The 16,538-nt window shown below is 41.6% G+C and overlaps 1 long non-coding RNA gene across 1 annotated transcript in view; it reads left to right on the top strand.

Moving 5' to 3' along the window:
- The window catches only part of LOC105707498 (uncharacterized), a 95,956-nt gene that overhangs the window by 25,863 nt on the left and 53,555 nt on the right, over positions 1-16,538 (top strand). The window contains exons 3-4 of the long non-coding RNA XR_010336647.1: positions 1,301-1,444; positions 2,361-2,595. This is a non-coding gene — a long non-coding RNA (uncharacterized LOC105707498). The remainder of the gene's footprint in view (positions 1-1,300; positions 1,445-2,360; positions 2,596-16,538) is intronic.

Below are 16,538 nucleotides of genomic sequence, written 5' to 3'. Positions count from 1 at the left end.
ACTGAACCTCCCCATCCCGCCACCTCCCATGTGAGCCCACAGAGCCTCCCTCCCTAAGACCCTTTTAAAGCTCTGGCTGCATCCTTGTGACAGTTGTGAATGCAGTAGGGAGAAACAGTGTTCCAACATTTGGCCTTCCCTAAAGGCAGAACAGGTAGGGGACAGGTAGTGTGTTAATTAGAAATAAACTTTATTATCAGCTTAATTAGACATCCCAACTTCTGTCCTCTTATGCATAAGAAGTTGGATGAAAAGTTGTTTGAAGCAGTACAGGTTATCTCCTAACCAAATTCCTGAAACTGAAGGTTCACCCACCTAACCATTTAAAACAGAAACTTTGTTATTCTGCACTTTTCCTCCCTTTTTATGCCCTCAGACAATCACTGTGACTTCTACCACCTAAACCAGTGGTTTTTAAGCCTAGATGCACATTAAAATCTGCAAGCCTTTCAAAACACTGATGCCTGGGTCTCACCTCCAGGTATTCTTATTCAGTGGTCTCAATGTGGGACCTGGGCATTAGCGCTTTTAAAAAACTCCCCGGGATGGGGGCTTATAGCATGCATCTAGGGTTGAGGAATTTGTCTAAGTCTAGCTTAAGTTCATCCTGTCCTTTCTACAAACACTGCCATTTTGTGGGGTGCATAGCTTCATGCCTTTCCTGGACTACTGAAATAGCCTCATAACTGATTTCCCTGACTCCTGTCTTCTCTTGAGCCATCTGTCACTGATGTGGTTTATCTCATTATCACACTGTTGTGCCGGACCCCTATTAGACTTCAGTAGGGATGACACCATGTTCGAGAGGCTGAGGAAGAAACTCAGAGACAGCAAAGGAGACATGGGGTTTACTGAGGGAACTTACATACAGGGTAGTCTGGTGGCAGTGGGGAGGACAGGAGAACCATAACTGCTTGTAAAAAATATACAGTTTATATAGCATTTTCACTTAGCATCATTCCCCTAGCAACCACCACCTGGCAACCTTCATTTAACCCAAGACAAAAGGCCTCAATCCTCTGGCCCGCATTCCATGGGATTGGCCAGTGGTTCAGATATTCCTCATAGATAAGAAATGAATCTCCGGGTTGGCTATTTCTGGATTCTTTAGCTTGGAACTCTGACGCACATTCCTTTTTTTTTTTTTTTTTTTGAGAGAGTGTGTTGTTCTGTCACCCAGGCTGAAGTGCAGTGGCATGACCTCCTGAACTCAATCAGTCCTCCCATGTAGCTGGGACTACAGTTGTGTGCCACCATACCTGGCTAATTATTGTTATTATTATTATTATCTTTTTTGTAGAGATGGGGTTTTGCCGTGTTTCCCAGGCTCCTGTTGAACTCCTGGGCTCAAGTGATCCTCCTGCCTCTGCCTCCTAAAGTGCTGGGATTACAGGCATGACCATTGCTCCTGGCCCACAGATTCTTCTTAAGTTATTGCCATCAGGTATGTCGGCCATTCAAACACCAATTTGACTTTTTTGGGGGCCTCATGTCCTCAAGTTCCCTTTTTGGTTATATGCAAATCCTTTCTTATCTGCATGATGGTGATTACTGACATTTATTAAGGAATTGCTGAATGCCAAGTACATGCTAACCATACATATTTTATTTGATCCTCACAACAACTCAGTGAGGTAGGTGGTAGCAACTTCTCGTTTTACAGAAAGGAGGTCAAGGTTTCCAGAGGTTAGCAAACTGCTAAGTCTTAGAGAAAGTGTGTGACAGAGACAATTTAAACACAGGCTTAACTTAACCATGAAAATGTTCTGCCTGTGGTTGAATTTAAAGATAGAAGAATAGACATAGAAGTTTATAGCCTCTTCTTTCAGAAATCCTACTAAAATATTTGAAAAGATAAAAGAGGCTTAAGCTTGCAAGTACAAAGAGAATAGGAGAGAAGACATTAATTGATGAAATATTTCAATCATATTTCAAAAGACAGGAAAGGGATGTAGGAAAGGTGTCTGATATAACCAGACTGAGAATACCATATCTTAAAGGACAAGCAAGAGGATGGTACCTAGAAGGAGAGAGTAAGTTAGTGCTGTAGACTCCTGGGGAAGCTCAGAAACTGGGGAATCCAGTACAGCAGAGAGTGTGGGATAAACTGAAGAACATGAGGAACAGACTGTGTACCTCACTTACGGCTTAGGCATAGAACCCTAGCAGCTGTGGAATCACCCCCGAGGCAGAAGGCTGATTATTCTTTGGAGAACAAGAGAGAAGAGGCTCAGAGTTCAGAGATAATGTGCACAGCCTGGCCAGGAATTAGGTATAGGGCTGCAAGTGAGGGAATTAATTGCAAATCTGCCTATGATATGGCCATACTCCTCAGTGCTTTTCCCTCTCTTTGCTCCTAGAATGCAGGTTGCCTTTCAGACAGGACAGGAGGATTCTTTGCTGGAGAAACTCATTGGTTCCTAGGAAACAGTATATGAGGTATACGAGCATTTTGCAGTTCTCCAACAGGATGATGATTTCCTAAGCAGTCATCTCAAAGTGAGTCAACGTGGAATGAGCTATGTGAAGGAAGCCTGCATTCGTTTTCTATTGCCGCTAGGACAAATTACCACAAACCAAGAGGCTTAAAACAAGGTAAGTATCACCTCTCAGTTCCATAGATCAGAAGCCAACACAGATATCACTGGGTGAACATCAAGGCCTTGGCAAGGCTGTGATCCTTTCTGGAGACTGTAGGGGGAAATTCATTCCTTTGCCTTTTTCCAGCTCTCCTTGGCTCGTGGTCCCCTTCTTCCATCTTCAAAGCCAGCAATGTTGGCAAAGTCCTGCTCCTACGGACCCCTCCCTGGTCCTATCTGCCTCCCGTTTTCCCTCCTAAAGACCCTTATGATCACCTTGAACCCACCTGTATAGTCCAGGTTACTCTCCCCATCTTAAAGTCAACTGATTAACAACCTGAATTCCTTCTGTAAACTTAATTCCCCTTTGCCTAAAACAACATGTTTGCAGATTCTGTATATTAAGGCGAGGACATCTCTGAGGGCCATCATTCTGCTCACCACACTCTCCTAACATGAAAGAGAAAGAGCAAACCAACCCAGTCTGAGAAACTGCCAAGTTGAGAAGTGCATAAGGAGACATGATGATTAAATGTCCTGTAGGACCCTGGATGGGATCCTGGATGGAACAGAAAAAAGACATTAGATAAAAAGTTAGGAAATGTGGGTAAAGTATGGGCTTGTATTAGTAATATATCAATATTGGTTTATTCATTATGGTAAATGTGCTATGAAGATATTAACATTATTAATTTAATTTATAAGGGAAACTGTGTGTGGCATATGTGGAAAATCTCTACTATCTTTACATGTTTTTGCAAATCTAAACTATTCTAAAATTTAAAAAGTAGTTTTTTTAAAAAAGGAAAAAGAATGATTGCCCCTTGGAGTAGAGTAGGAATGAAGGTGTGGGATAGAGGTTACTCCTTACAATTTTCTCTTCTTGAAATGATATTTTAAATTGATATTTTAATAATTTGATGAAAATATTAACATATCAAAAAAATTTTCTCCTCTTTGCTCATGCTTTTCCTCCTTCTGTGATCACCTTCTCATCATCTTTGCACAGTAAATCTTGCTCAAATCTTTAAGACTCAAGACAAATGCCAGACTCTGAAGTTTGTACCAGTTACCCCAAGGAAAATTAATCACACCCACACTTTGAGTTACCCTTGAATTTGCACATGTAATTATACAACATATCACACTGCATCATTATTATTAGTTTAGTGTCTGTCTCCTCTACCTGGATGTGAGCTCCTAGAGGGAAGAAACTATCTTACTCATCTTTATGTCCCCAGTGATAATAGAGTAGCTGGCTCATAAGATACTAAAGAAACAGACACTGAGTTAGTGACTGGGAAAAATGAATCAACAAATGAATAAATGAACAGGCAGAGCAATCTATTAAAGAACCATTGGTTTAGTCTCAGCATTCTTTAGTTCCATGAAAGAAGAGGGGATTGTACTACAAAGGTTATCAAATCCTAGTCTGAATATGAGATCAGATCAAGAAAATTACCATCTTGGTACACACTGGGAAGATAAGCTGGTGCTTAAACACTGGGCTTGTCAGCAAAAGTAATGTGTATATAAGTTTAATATGAGCTAAATATAAAATATTCATAAAATACCTTTAAGAAAACAAGATAATATACTTCTACAGCTGTAAAGAAAATATACCATTTATGTCTATTAAAATAATAGAGTAAATTACCTGTGACAAAGTGGGATCAATGATACAAGCTATATATTTAAAATATCTGTACAGTTAAATGCAATGTAATATAGAATACAGCAGATACAACGGAAAATAGCATTGTTTAAATAGCATTTTAAATCTTGCTTTGCCCAATTTAAAATTATTATTTATTTGTATTATACTTTACGTTCTAGGATGCATGTGCAGAATGTGTAGGTTTGTTTCATAGGTACATACATGCTAACGTATTTCTATAATGTCTGTCTTCCAACTTGTAGAGTGAAATTCAAAGGCTTCACTATGGTCTCTAAACCCATCCAGGAGGTGGTCCTTCCTTGCACCTCTGCCCTCCTGCCGTCCTGCCTTCTCAGTTCCTGAAGGCCCCAGCTCTCCACTGGCTAGAGGGTCTTGGGTTGCTCCCTCTTTCTGGAATACCCTTCTCTGCTCTTTGTGTGTCTACCATCCTGTGCGTCTCAGCTCAAATGTCCCCTTCTCAGGGAGAGCCTCCCTGATCATCTTATCTTAAATAGCACCACTTTCAAATTACACTTTCTGACATCACCCTGTCTATATCCTTTACTGCATAAGTTGGTAATTATCATGCTTATTTATTTGCTTGTTTTTCAGATTTTAGTTTTTATGTGTTGTGTCTGTCTGTCTGTCTCCATGCTAGAAAACAGCGCCACCTCTGCTCCTGGTGACTCGAGTGTTCCAGAGTTCACATGTAAAGACTGAGGACATCGTGACCTCCTGCAGAGGCCCTGTAAATGGATCAGAGAAGGGATATTAGCTGGGTGCAAAAGTAATTGTAGTTTTGGCTCTTACTTGTAATGGCAAAAACCACAATTATTTTTGCACCAACCTAAAACAAAGGAGGAGGAGCTTTTGGGCTCAATATTCTCTCTTCCGTTCACTGAATGGCTCAGGCCTGAGACACACAGTATCTAAGGACCCAATAATTAGGGATTCACAATGTTTTTTCTCTTTGGGTGTAAACCAGCCTTCCCCCAATTCATAAACCCATAACATATATCCCAATGTGTGATTTTCAGACATGCAAATGAAAATGCTTTTCCAGCAATGCATCCCATGGAAAACTAGGAGTCCACCTGTATGGTCTGCAAAATGCCTGCCAGTAGGCCCTTAGCATGGTTTGGGCACAGCATCTTGCTTCCTTTACTTGTCTTTTGTCTTGAGTACCCACTGTGCTCCCCCTACACTCTAAGTCCTGCCATTTCTGTGGGCAGCAGAGAGAACCTAGGAGCCTACTTCTTCAATAGGAAACATACCTCCCAGACCTTGGCCCCAGCAGACAATGTGCTCCCAGTTTAGCAGACGTGCATCATTGTGCCTTCTAACAAATGTTACTTTTTTAACTTTTCACTATCATTTGAGCAGCCCTAATGGGCGGGGTTGGGAAAGAAAAGCAACAGAAAGGAAAATCATTCGTAATAAAAATGATAAGATATAAATGTGGCATTCAAAGATAAAAGGAACTGATGTAAACTTACAATAGCAGTTTATAATTGTAGTCAGATTGCAAAATAGGAAGGGACATATGACTCGAAGGGATTACAAACATAAATAGTAAATACACATCAATGAGGCTCAGCTTAGAAAACATTTAGACTGGGCGCGGTGGCTCACACCTGTAATCCCAGCACTTTGGGAGGCCAAGGCGGGTGGATCACAAGGTCAGGAGATCAAGACCAACCTGGCCAACATGGTGAAACATTGTCTCTACTAAAAATACAAAAATTAGCTGGGCATGGTGGTATGCGCCTATAGTTCTAACTATTTGGGAGGCTGAGGCAGGAGAATTGCTTGAACCCAGGTGGCAGAGATTGCAGTGAGCCAAGATCGTGCCACTGCACTCCAGCCTGGCGGTAGAGCAAGACTCTGTCTTAAAAAAGAAAAAAAAATTAAATGTATTCATACTCAAGTGCTTTAGTTCATATCACCATATCCCCAGGAAATTAGAAATCATTAAATGTGGTAGAAATTTATATTTGACAGGCCTGAGGACAAAATAGCATCATTGAATGATGTGGGTATGTCGATGATTAGAGAATTTCCTGGAGAGAATATAGTTCACATAGGAGCCACTAAACTGGCTATAGTCCTTGCTCTGATAATCCCACGTTTGACAATTTATTCTAAAGAAGTTCTTAGAGGAAAGAAATGCTTATTTGCACTTAGATGTTTATAGCTATTCTATTTGTGTGACAAAACAATAACAAACACAAAACCAACTCGAAGTCATGAAAATGTCCTATAATTGGTAACATAGGTATAATTGCTACATTGATTTGTTATCTTGGCATGAAATGGTAGGTATATTGACAATATGGACATATGAGAAGCATATTTTAAATAACACAGTGGAAAAATATAACAACATTGCACAGTGATTATAATTCTGTGCATACATCTGAAAGAACATAATCATGTAAAAGTGATTATCAGAAGAAGTTATGAAAGCTTCTACTGGATATTTATGGAGACAGGATCCTTTAATTTTTTTAAAAAATAGAATTGTCTTGCTGTTTGCTTCTCTTTTATTGTAACATTGGATAAATATATTCTAACTGAAAACTTAAGCAAATAGAATCTTTAAATAAACTCCACATTGAAGAGTGTGGTGATTTTCCCACTCTCCACAGTCAGAATGGGTGAGAGTTCTGATGTGCCTTTCTCTGCTGGGTGAGTGTAGAGTAGGAGAGACCCTATTCCAATCTATTGCCAATCCTGTAGGTAGTGAGGCAGCTGCAGAGACAGAAAGTTTTACCCTGAGATCTTTTCTGCCTTAATAACCAAACTCTGATTTTTAGCTGAGCACAGAGTCACATGCAGTAAAGGCTGTTTTCTAGCCTCCTTTTCATTCTTGTTCCATTAGGTGACAGAGTTCTGGTTATCATCATGTAAGCAGATATGTTGTGAGTAGCTTCCAAGAAGTATCCTTAAAGGAAGGGGGTGGGTATTCTCTCTTTCTACTTCCAGTTCCCTAGAAAGCATATGTGATGGCTGGAGCTCCAACAGCTATGCTGGATCATGAGATAGATGCTAAATACTGAGGATAGTAGAGCAACAAGATAAAAATCTGCTCCCTGAGATGACCATGGGACACCACTTCAGCCCTAGCTGCAGAAATCTAGAAATTTTGGTCAAGTGAATAAAAACCTGTGTGTCCAAACTACTGTTACTCCCAGCCAAACTGAATCTGAAACAATATAGCAGCCTTTTTCAGTCTACTTGTAAGTCTGTATACTTTGTTTCTTAATTTTAAAAAGAGTAACGGGGACTACAGAGATCTCTAAGTTTCCTCACTGCTTTAACATTTTAAATAATTTAAAGTAGATATCTCCCATTATGGACCAATGAATGATTAGAGTCTTTTGTCTCAAGATTTATCCAGAATCTTAACAAATTATTTTTAAAAGTTACTTCTTATTTATTTATTTATTTTTGAGATGGAGTCTTGCCCTGTCGCCAGGCTGGAGTGCAGTGGCACGATCTTGGCTCACTGCAACCTCTGCCTCCCCGGTTCAAGCGATTCTCCTTCCTCAGCCTCCCAAGTAGCTGAGATACAGGCATGTGCCACCATATCCAGCTAATTTTTGTATTTTTAGTAGAGACGGGGTTTTGCCACGTTAGTCAGGATGGCCTCCATCTCCTGACCTCGTGATTCACCCACCTCGGCCTCCCAAAGTACTGGGATTATAGGCATGAGCCACTGTGCCTGGCCTTTTTTGTTTTGTTTTGTTTTTATTTAAGAGAGAGTCTTGCTCTGTTGCCCAGGCTGGAGTGCAGTGGCACCATCTTGGCTCACTGCAACCTCTGCCTCCCAGGTTCAAGCAATTCTCTTGCCTCAGCCTCCCGAGTAGCTGGGATTACAGGCACCCACCACCATGCCCAGCTCATTTTTTTTTTTTTTTTTTTTATTAGAGATGGTGTTTCATCATGTTGGTCAGGCTGGTGCAGAACTCCTGACCTCAAGTGATCCCCCTGCCTTGCACTCCCATACTGCTAGGATTGCAGGTGTGAGACACCCTGTCTGGCGGAAAAGTTACTTACTTCTTGATTCAAGAGTAATACAAGCTCCTTACCCCAAAAAGATAGAAAATATAGGTAGGCAAAAGGAAGAAAAATAACTTAGAATTCACTTCCCTACATACTGTTAAATTTTGGTATATACTACTAGTTATTTTTCTGTATATGTATGTTGTACCTAGTTTTGATAACCTGCTTTTTCCACTAAATTGTGCGTACACTTCCAAATCATTTAATATTCTTCTAAATGTCATTTTATATGTGCTTCTAGTTCCTGCCTAATCAAAATCAAAATGTGGTCCTTTAGACCAGCAGCATCAGCATCACCTGGAAGCTTGCTAGAAATGCAAATCCTTGGGCATCACCCTAGACCTACTGAATCAGAATTTGCATTTAAGATGCCTGGGTAGGTAATTTGTATGCATGCTAAAGGTTGAGAAGTACTGCTTTAGTGGTTAATGAGATAGCATTTTTCCTTTCCTTTTAAGCTTTTCCTCCATTCCCCAACCACAAGTAATTAAACACTATGAAACACTACAAAAGATCTTTCAGAATAGAAATAAGCAGACTGTGAAGTAATAGCAGGCTGGAAGGGAAAGCAGGCTTAGGCAGCACCTAGTTCAGAGTTTCCAAAATCCAGTCTTTGTAGCAGCTCCATGGTTTTAGATGTAGTGGGGTATCCCTTGTACAATGTTTTACCTAATAATTTTCTTTATATGGACTCACCTTTTTTAACTGAAATACCTTTTATCTCTTTCTTTCCCTCCCTCCCTCCCTTCTTTTTCTTTCTTTCTTTCTCTTTTTCTTTCTTTCTTTTTCTCTCTTTCTTTCTTTTTCTTTCTTCTTTCTTTCTTTCTTCTTTCTCTTGACAGGGTCTCACTCTGTTACCCAGGCTGGAGTGCAATGGCACAATCATGGGCTCACTGTAACCTCTGCCTCTTGGGTTGAAACGATTTCTGTGCCTCTGCCACCCGAGTAGCTGGGATTGCAGGCAAGCACCACCACGCTTGGCTAATTTTTGTATTTTTAGTAGAGATGGGCTTTCGTCACGTTGGCCAGGCTGGTCTCGAACTCGTAACCTCAAGTGATCCACCTGCCTTGGCCTCCCAAAGTGCTGGGATTACAGGCATGAGCCACCACACCCGGCCTAAAATTTTCACCCTCAAGGCTTGCATCCCACCAGCCTGGCAGGAAATCTAACTGCAGTCATACTTAGAGCTTCCCCACTCCTCAACCCCAGATGCGTGAGTCTAGGAGTTACAGGCAGAAAAGACCCTTAGTCACAGGCTACAGTGGTTTCGGCCTCTGCCAGCCCATTGGTTCTTTCTCTCCTGTCCTCTGCCACTTCTGGGCTGTCCAGGGGTCTGGGACTCTGGTTGAGTGGGAAGGCCTCTGCCTGAGCTATAATCACACTCCAGTTCCCAGGAGTCATTTCTTTGGAGAGTTGTCCCTATTTGGCACAGGCTGCGTGCATCTGCGTTTCCATTTTCCATGGGTGTGGTCTCTACAAAGGACAGAATCTTGGACACCAGGGTGCTTCTGCTTTTTGCAAAGCCTTCATTCTCTGGGCAAGAAGTCATAAAACCTGGCTGCCTGCTTAAAATGAGGGAAAGGGAGAATATAGATGCTATGGTCTAAGTGTCCTTCAATATTCATGTGTTGAAACTTAATTCTCATTGTGGTGGTAGTAAGTGTTGGGGACTTTTGGGAAGTGATTTTATCATGAGGGCTCTGGGGTTTTTGCTCTCTTCTGCCCTTCCACCATGTAAGTACACAGTGTTGGCCCTCTCTGGAGGACTTAGCAACAAGGTGCCATCTTTGAAGCAGAGAGCAGAACTTCTCAGACACCACATCTGCTGAAGCCTTGATCTTTGACTTCCCAGCCACCAGAACTGTGGGAAAATAAGTTTCTGTTCTTTATAGATTACCTTGTCTAAGGTATTTCATCATAGCAGGATAAACAGGCTAAGACAATAGGGAAAAGAGAGAGTTTAGTAAATTGCCCTTGCACTCACAAAATAATTTAACTTTAAAGAAATGCATAGTAATTTAAAGCAGCAAACTTTGCAGAACTGGTCTTCAGTGATGTCACAGGTGGTTGTGAGCATGTTCTGTTAACTGTTCTTACACAAAACAAGCCTGCCTTTGACACCTTTCTTCCCCCAAACTAGCTGGTAACACAACCCTCAGCGAAAAAGTATTGCACTTTTTAAGGGGTAAATTCTTCAGGTATAAGATCAGTGTTTCATGCATAGAACTTGCTTAGCCATGACTGAAATCCTATATGTAGCAATTTCCTTTTTTTTTTTTTTAGACGGAGTCTCGCTCTGCTGCCAGGCTGGAATGCAGTGGCGCGATCTCGGCTCACTGCAACCTCTGCCTCCTGGGTTCAAGTGATTCTCCTGCCTCAGCCTCCCAAGTAGCTGGGATTACAGGTGCCTGCCACTACACCCAGCTAATTTTTTGTATTTTTAGTAGAGACGACGTTTCACCATGTTGGCCAGGATGGTCTCAAACTCCTGACCTCGTGATTCGCCTGCCTCAGCCTCCCAAAGTGCTGGAGCAATTTCCTTTTTAACTGAGGTGCTCACCATCTTCCTACTGGGTATAAGGCTAGTACAGACACTTGGGTACCTGTGCCTGGCCCCATCGGTGTCCCCTGTGAGGGCTGGTGAGGGCAGATGGGTGCCCTGGCCTGGCTGGGTTCTCTCTGCTGATATACAGCTGGTTGTGTGGAAGATGGCCTGAGTTTACAGAAGCTGGCCTAGCCCCTTCTTAGGTGTGGGCCAAGGATTTTGAGGTTGTTTCCTGTGGTAGGGAAGGTGTAGGGGCTGAGCAGAAGCTGGCCCTGAATGTGGAAGAGGCTATATCCTTAATTCCATGCCCTCCACTTGCAGTCATTTTCCTTTCTTTGCCCATGTCCAAGCCCATCTTGGTCAGAAAAGTGCCTGGGGCCACTCTGTTGGATTGCAGTGACAGATAGGCCAGCCAGAACTCAGAGGCTCCCTTCCTTCCAGTGCCCTCAAGGGTCAAGCTGCTGTCCTGTGTGTCCTTTCCCTGGACAATTGGGCCACCTGCTCTGCCCCTGACTTCCAGAGTCATTCCTGGGAATCCACCCACCCCTAGAAGGGAAGCTACTCTTAGGAAGTCCAAGATGACTCTGTCATTTTTCTTCCTGCAAAAGTAGAAAAAACATTCAGATTTGATCTCTGTGGGCACGCTATTAAATGTTTAAAAAGTCAGCCACACAAACAAATGAAAAGATCAACGTTTATGCACAGCCCACAGAAATTCATCATGATCTAGAGGAGCAGGCCTGGATTCGGGGTCAGGGGAGCTGGGTTCACCAGTCCGCCCTGTTGCCTGCTGCGTGAGAGGTCTTGGTTAGGAAAGTCATTGAACCTCATTGGGCCTCAGTCTTTTCACCTGTTAAGTGGTGCATGGTGGGGAAGGGAGGAAAGGAGAATACTACCTCAGAGGTAGGTATTTTATTATCTATAAAATTAAATCAACCAAAATCAGTAGCCATTTGTATATTTTTGGCAATTTAATGTAGCCCCAGAATTTAACCTATATCATAGAAGGGAGGGGATAGGAAGCCCCCAGAAAGAATCTGAAAATACTGAGAATGAGCATTTCCTCAGGTTCAAGCAATATATTCTAACCTATTATGAACCTGATGGTGGTTTTAAGCTCTGCAGAGGTAACTTACCCTCTCTGCTTCTTTTCGAGGCTTGCCTCTTATTCCCTCCCTCCCCTCCCCAGCCATCTGTCCTTTTGTTCATCCTCAGAGTCCAGAGGCGCCATCTGGTTCTTTCCTGGATGGCCTGGGGGTGTCAGATGCCAGGAAAAAGCAGAAGGGTCCTGAACTATAGTGTCTTCTCAGGGGGCAGAATCCACAAAATCATCAGCCTTTCACCACCTGGGTGAACAATCCTGTACGTTTTCCCCTTAGGTTCCTGTGTCAAAACAACTGCCCGACCCAGGTGAGAAAGTGGGGAGGAGGAAAAGTGCATCCTGTGGCATGAACATTCAGTTCACAGCTGCAGTCACGTTGGGGGTGGGGTGGGGGCTGTTGCACTTGTGAGGGAGGAGCTTCTCATTAGGGGGATGGGGGCTTGGTTTTAGCATCAGCTACTGCAATAATTCCATTGCTTTGGAAAGGGTCACTTTGAAATGTAGTAATTAAAGCCAGATGTGCAAATAAGTTTAGAAATATTCATCACCGACCAAATAGGAAGACTTCTAAAATCCTTTCACTCTCTAGGTCAATGGTCTTTGAGCCATACCTGATCATTCATTTATTTGTTCGTTCAGAGTTTATAAGTACCTGCCAGGGTAGGCCCCTGCTCAGGACTGCATCCTTTGGATCAGGCCCTGAGTATCCATGAGTCCAGTCAGATGTTGGATTCCTTATGGCTGCTGGCCGCCAGCTTATTTGAAAACCTCATTAAAAGCATCACATTTTCAAAGCTTTTTCCCACTCTGAGATAATTGCCTGCCTATCACCTGATGAAAACCCAAACCTGTTTCATGTTGTGTTAGTAAGAACTAGCTACTGGTAAGCACTTATTTAGTTGTATAACTGCTTTTTAATTTTGCATTTAAATTCTGAGAGTCCCTTAGATTCTATTATTTGGAAACCTGAATCTAAAACTACCAAATTATAAAGAAAGAATAGCACAATAAGTATTTTAATCGATTTCTATAGCTTGCAATCAAGTTGGCAAATACAAAATTACTTGAGTATTATTTTTGAAAACATCCTGTAGTGAGTGCTCTTGTTTTCCGTGTTCTTGGACCATGATGAGTTTTGCTTTGCATGCTGCTGAAAGATAAAGGAATATGAGGACAGTGGTATCTTCTAGCCAAACAACTTTTCATTTCTTTATTTAAAAAGCCCTCTGGATGGGTTTGTACCTTCTTGAAGTAACTTTCAGCAGTGTTCCCTTATGAAGCTTTCTTTCTTTCTTTTTTTTTTTTTTTGAGACAGAGTTTGCTCTTTTTGCCCAGGCTGGAGTGTAATGGTGCGATCTCAGCTCACTGCAACCTTCACCTCCCAGGTTCAAGTAATTCTCCTGCCTCAGCCTCCCTAGTAGTTGGGATTACAGGCATGCACCAACATGCCCGGCTAATTTTTGTATTTTTAGTAGAGACAGGGTTTCACCATGTTGATCAGGCTGGATGGTCTTGAATTCCTGACCTCGGGTGATCCACTCCCACAGTGCTGGGATTACAGGCGTGAGCCACCACAGCGGCCATGAAGCTTACTTTCTTTATCATAATGTAATTCCATAGGCACCTTACAGGTGTCTCCACAGCCCTCCCCCATCCATCTCTGTCACAACAAGAAATGCATGAGAGAAAAATGGCCATTTACTTGTGGGATTGTAACCCAAACCATCCTCCTTTCCCTAACTCTCCAGTATGTTTCTTCCTTCAATTAATTTATTTTCTCTATACCTTAATGAAAACAGATTTAGATATTCAGTGAGAATGCTTAAATATTCTGGAGGGTAACTTGTCACCATAATTTCCAAGGTTGTAAAAAAACACTGTATTTTTAGTTTGTTAGTTTGTAGATCAGTGAAATTATCTGCCATTGATGACATCAGACTTTTGGGAGGTCTGTGGCCACAGTCTAATTTGAAAGTTACAGTTAGAATCTGATGAAATCACAGTGGGTGTTGCAAGAGACACCCTTGCAGAAATTTGAAGATTGTTCTGAAACTGTTTAGTTAGTGTAGTCTTTTAAATAAGTATTCCTATGTACTGTTCATGAATTATAATTAGCACAGGTGTTTTGTCATACTGTAAGCATTGTCAATGGCTTCTGTAAATATGCCTTTGCTTTTTAATTACTCCATGTATCTGAACATCAGCCACAAACATGGTCACCCTTAATCACTTTACTGCTCTGCCAAAGACTTAATTACAAAGGAATGATAGGATTTTTTTTCAGGCAGCTCTGTAATCCCACATAAGTCATGTTGATTGTGAGATATTGAGAATTCTGAATTGTTTATCTCAAATCCCACTTGCTTCTATGTATGTTGCATTCATTTATTCATTCTATTTTTATTGAGTGATATCTATATGCCAGACACTGATCTATGTTCTGAAGACAGGCAGAAGTGTCAGAAAACAGTTTCCCCAATGTTTTCCATCCAAATCCAATTAACCAATATCCTCAATTTGGATCAACTCAAGACGAGGCATGTGTCATTGAGGTGAAGCTGGCAGGCAATCTTGTGAGTTTGTTACTCTAAAAGTTAACTTTATGTAATTGTGAGAGAACTCTTGGAAATTTATTTAAAAGGAAACAAATGATGGTTTCTTTCAGCTGAAGATAACAGGCTGTGAAATGCTTTGCAAACTCTAAGATGCAGCAGAAAGGTATAAAACTTTTTGTTGTTGTTTATCAACATCAAGATGCTGTGATTTTTGCTTTCTTCTGACTTTGATTTTTTTCAGAGATCAATACAGGGGACACAATTTTGGATAGTGACATACGGGTGAAAGTGAATCTGCACAGACAGAACCTGATCTTGGCGGGACCTTTTACCTTGCCTTCCCTCCTTGGACAATTTTAGTCTCGTTCTCATTTTCTTTCCTTAAAGAGACTATTTAAAGGGAAACTATAACTACTTGCCTCAAACCATCACTGTGAAATAGACACTGGCAATTCTATAGTGTTTGGTTCCAATAAGACAAAAATAAACACAAATTACATCCATTTAACTTTTATTTTAAATCATCTGCTGGGATTCTGGTCTTCTTCTAGCAACATAATTGTGTATCAGTTAACAATCCAAGTTAGGAAGATTATAGGTATAATTTAAGGCAATAAAATGACTGGGGAACATTTTCTATAATTATCAATTGAAATGAAATCTTTAGAAACAGCTGAATGACTTTTGGCAAAGTTAAACCTTGGCCAAACCAACTGAAGATGACTGGTGATGTATCCAGCTTTCCAGATCAAGTGTCTGTTACATTCTGAGATCTGACTGTTGGTTGATAGTATGTCAATTATCTATCTGTTTAGCTACTCTAGTTTAGCTTACCTATCTACCTTACTTTCTGGTGTTCTAAGACATTGGTTGGTATTGTCTGTTTCATTTAGGGTATAGGTTTGGCTGCAAGTGACAGAGACCCAAAATCAAGTGGGCTTAAATATAGTTTATATTTCTTTCATATCAAACTTCAAGATGGTTTAAAAACTCTGTTTTAGGCCAGGTGCAGTGGCTCACACCTGTAATCCCAGCACTTTGGGAGGCTCAGGGGGGTGGATCACCAGGTCAGGAGTTTGAGACCAGCCTGACCAACATGGTGAAACCCCATCTCTACTAAAAATACAAAAATTAGCCTGGCGTGGTGGCGCATGCTATAATCCCAGCTACTCAGGAGGCTGAGGCAGGAGAATTGCTTGAACCCAGGAGGCAGAAGTTGCAGTGAGACAAGATTGCGCCACTGCACTCCAGCCTGGGTGACAGAGTGAGACTCTCTAAAAAAACAAAACAAAAAAACTCTGTTTTAGCAAGTCATCAGGGACTTTTGCTTCCTCCTCATAGTTCAAGATAACTTACCTCCAACTCTAGATTCCACCAGCATGAGGAAGAAAGTGGAGTGAAAGGCCTGCCCTGTCCCTTCAAAAGCACGTCCTGAAAGTTGCACACATCACTACTGCTCACATCCCATCAGCTGTAAGTAGATCACATCGTCATCCCCAGATGCAAGGGAGCTAAAAAATATTGTCTGTATTTTGGTTGGCTATATGCTCAGATAAATGAACAGATTTTCTATTACTTCAGAAGAAGGGAAGAAGACATATTAGGGAGCAACTAGCAGTTTTTGGCTAAATATTCTATTAAACACCCACTCGTCCTCAAGATCAATGCTATATACTAGTGGTTTTCAAAGTGTGGTCTCTGGACTGGAAGCATCAGAATCACCTGAGAACTTGATAAAAATTCAGATTCTTCCAGACTCCCCACCCTGCTGGATCAGCTCCTGAATCAAAAACTCTGGAATGGGACAGGCACGGTGGCTTATGCCTATCATCTAACACTTCGGGAATCCAAGGTAGGAGGATAACTTGAGTCCAGGAGTTCAAGACCAGCCTGGGCAACATAGTGAGACCCCCATCTCTACAAAAAATTTTAAAAATTAGCTGGGCATGGCTGTATGTGCCTATAGTCCCAGCTACTTGGGAAGCTGATGCAGGAGGATTGCTTGAGCCCAGGAGTTGGATGCTACAGTGAGCT

The sequence above is a fragment of the Aotus nancymaae genome, unplaced genomic scaffold (assembly GCF_030222135.1).
Source record: "Aotus nancymaae isolate 86718 unplaced genomic scaffold, 86718_ANA_hifiasm-v0.15.2.pri h1tg000040l, whole genome shotgun sequence".
Taxonomy (NCBI): Eukaryota; Metazoa; Chordata; class Mammalia; order Primates; family Aotidae; genus Aotus; species Aotus nancymaae.
This window is presented reverse-complemented; position numbering and strand designations above follow the sequence as displayed.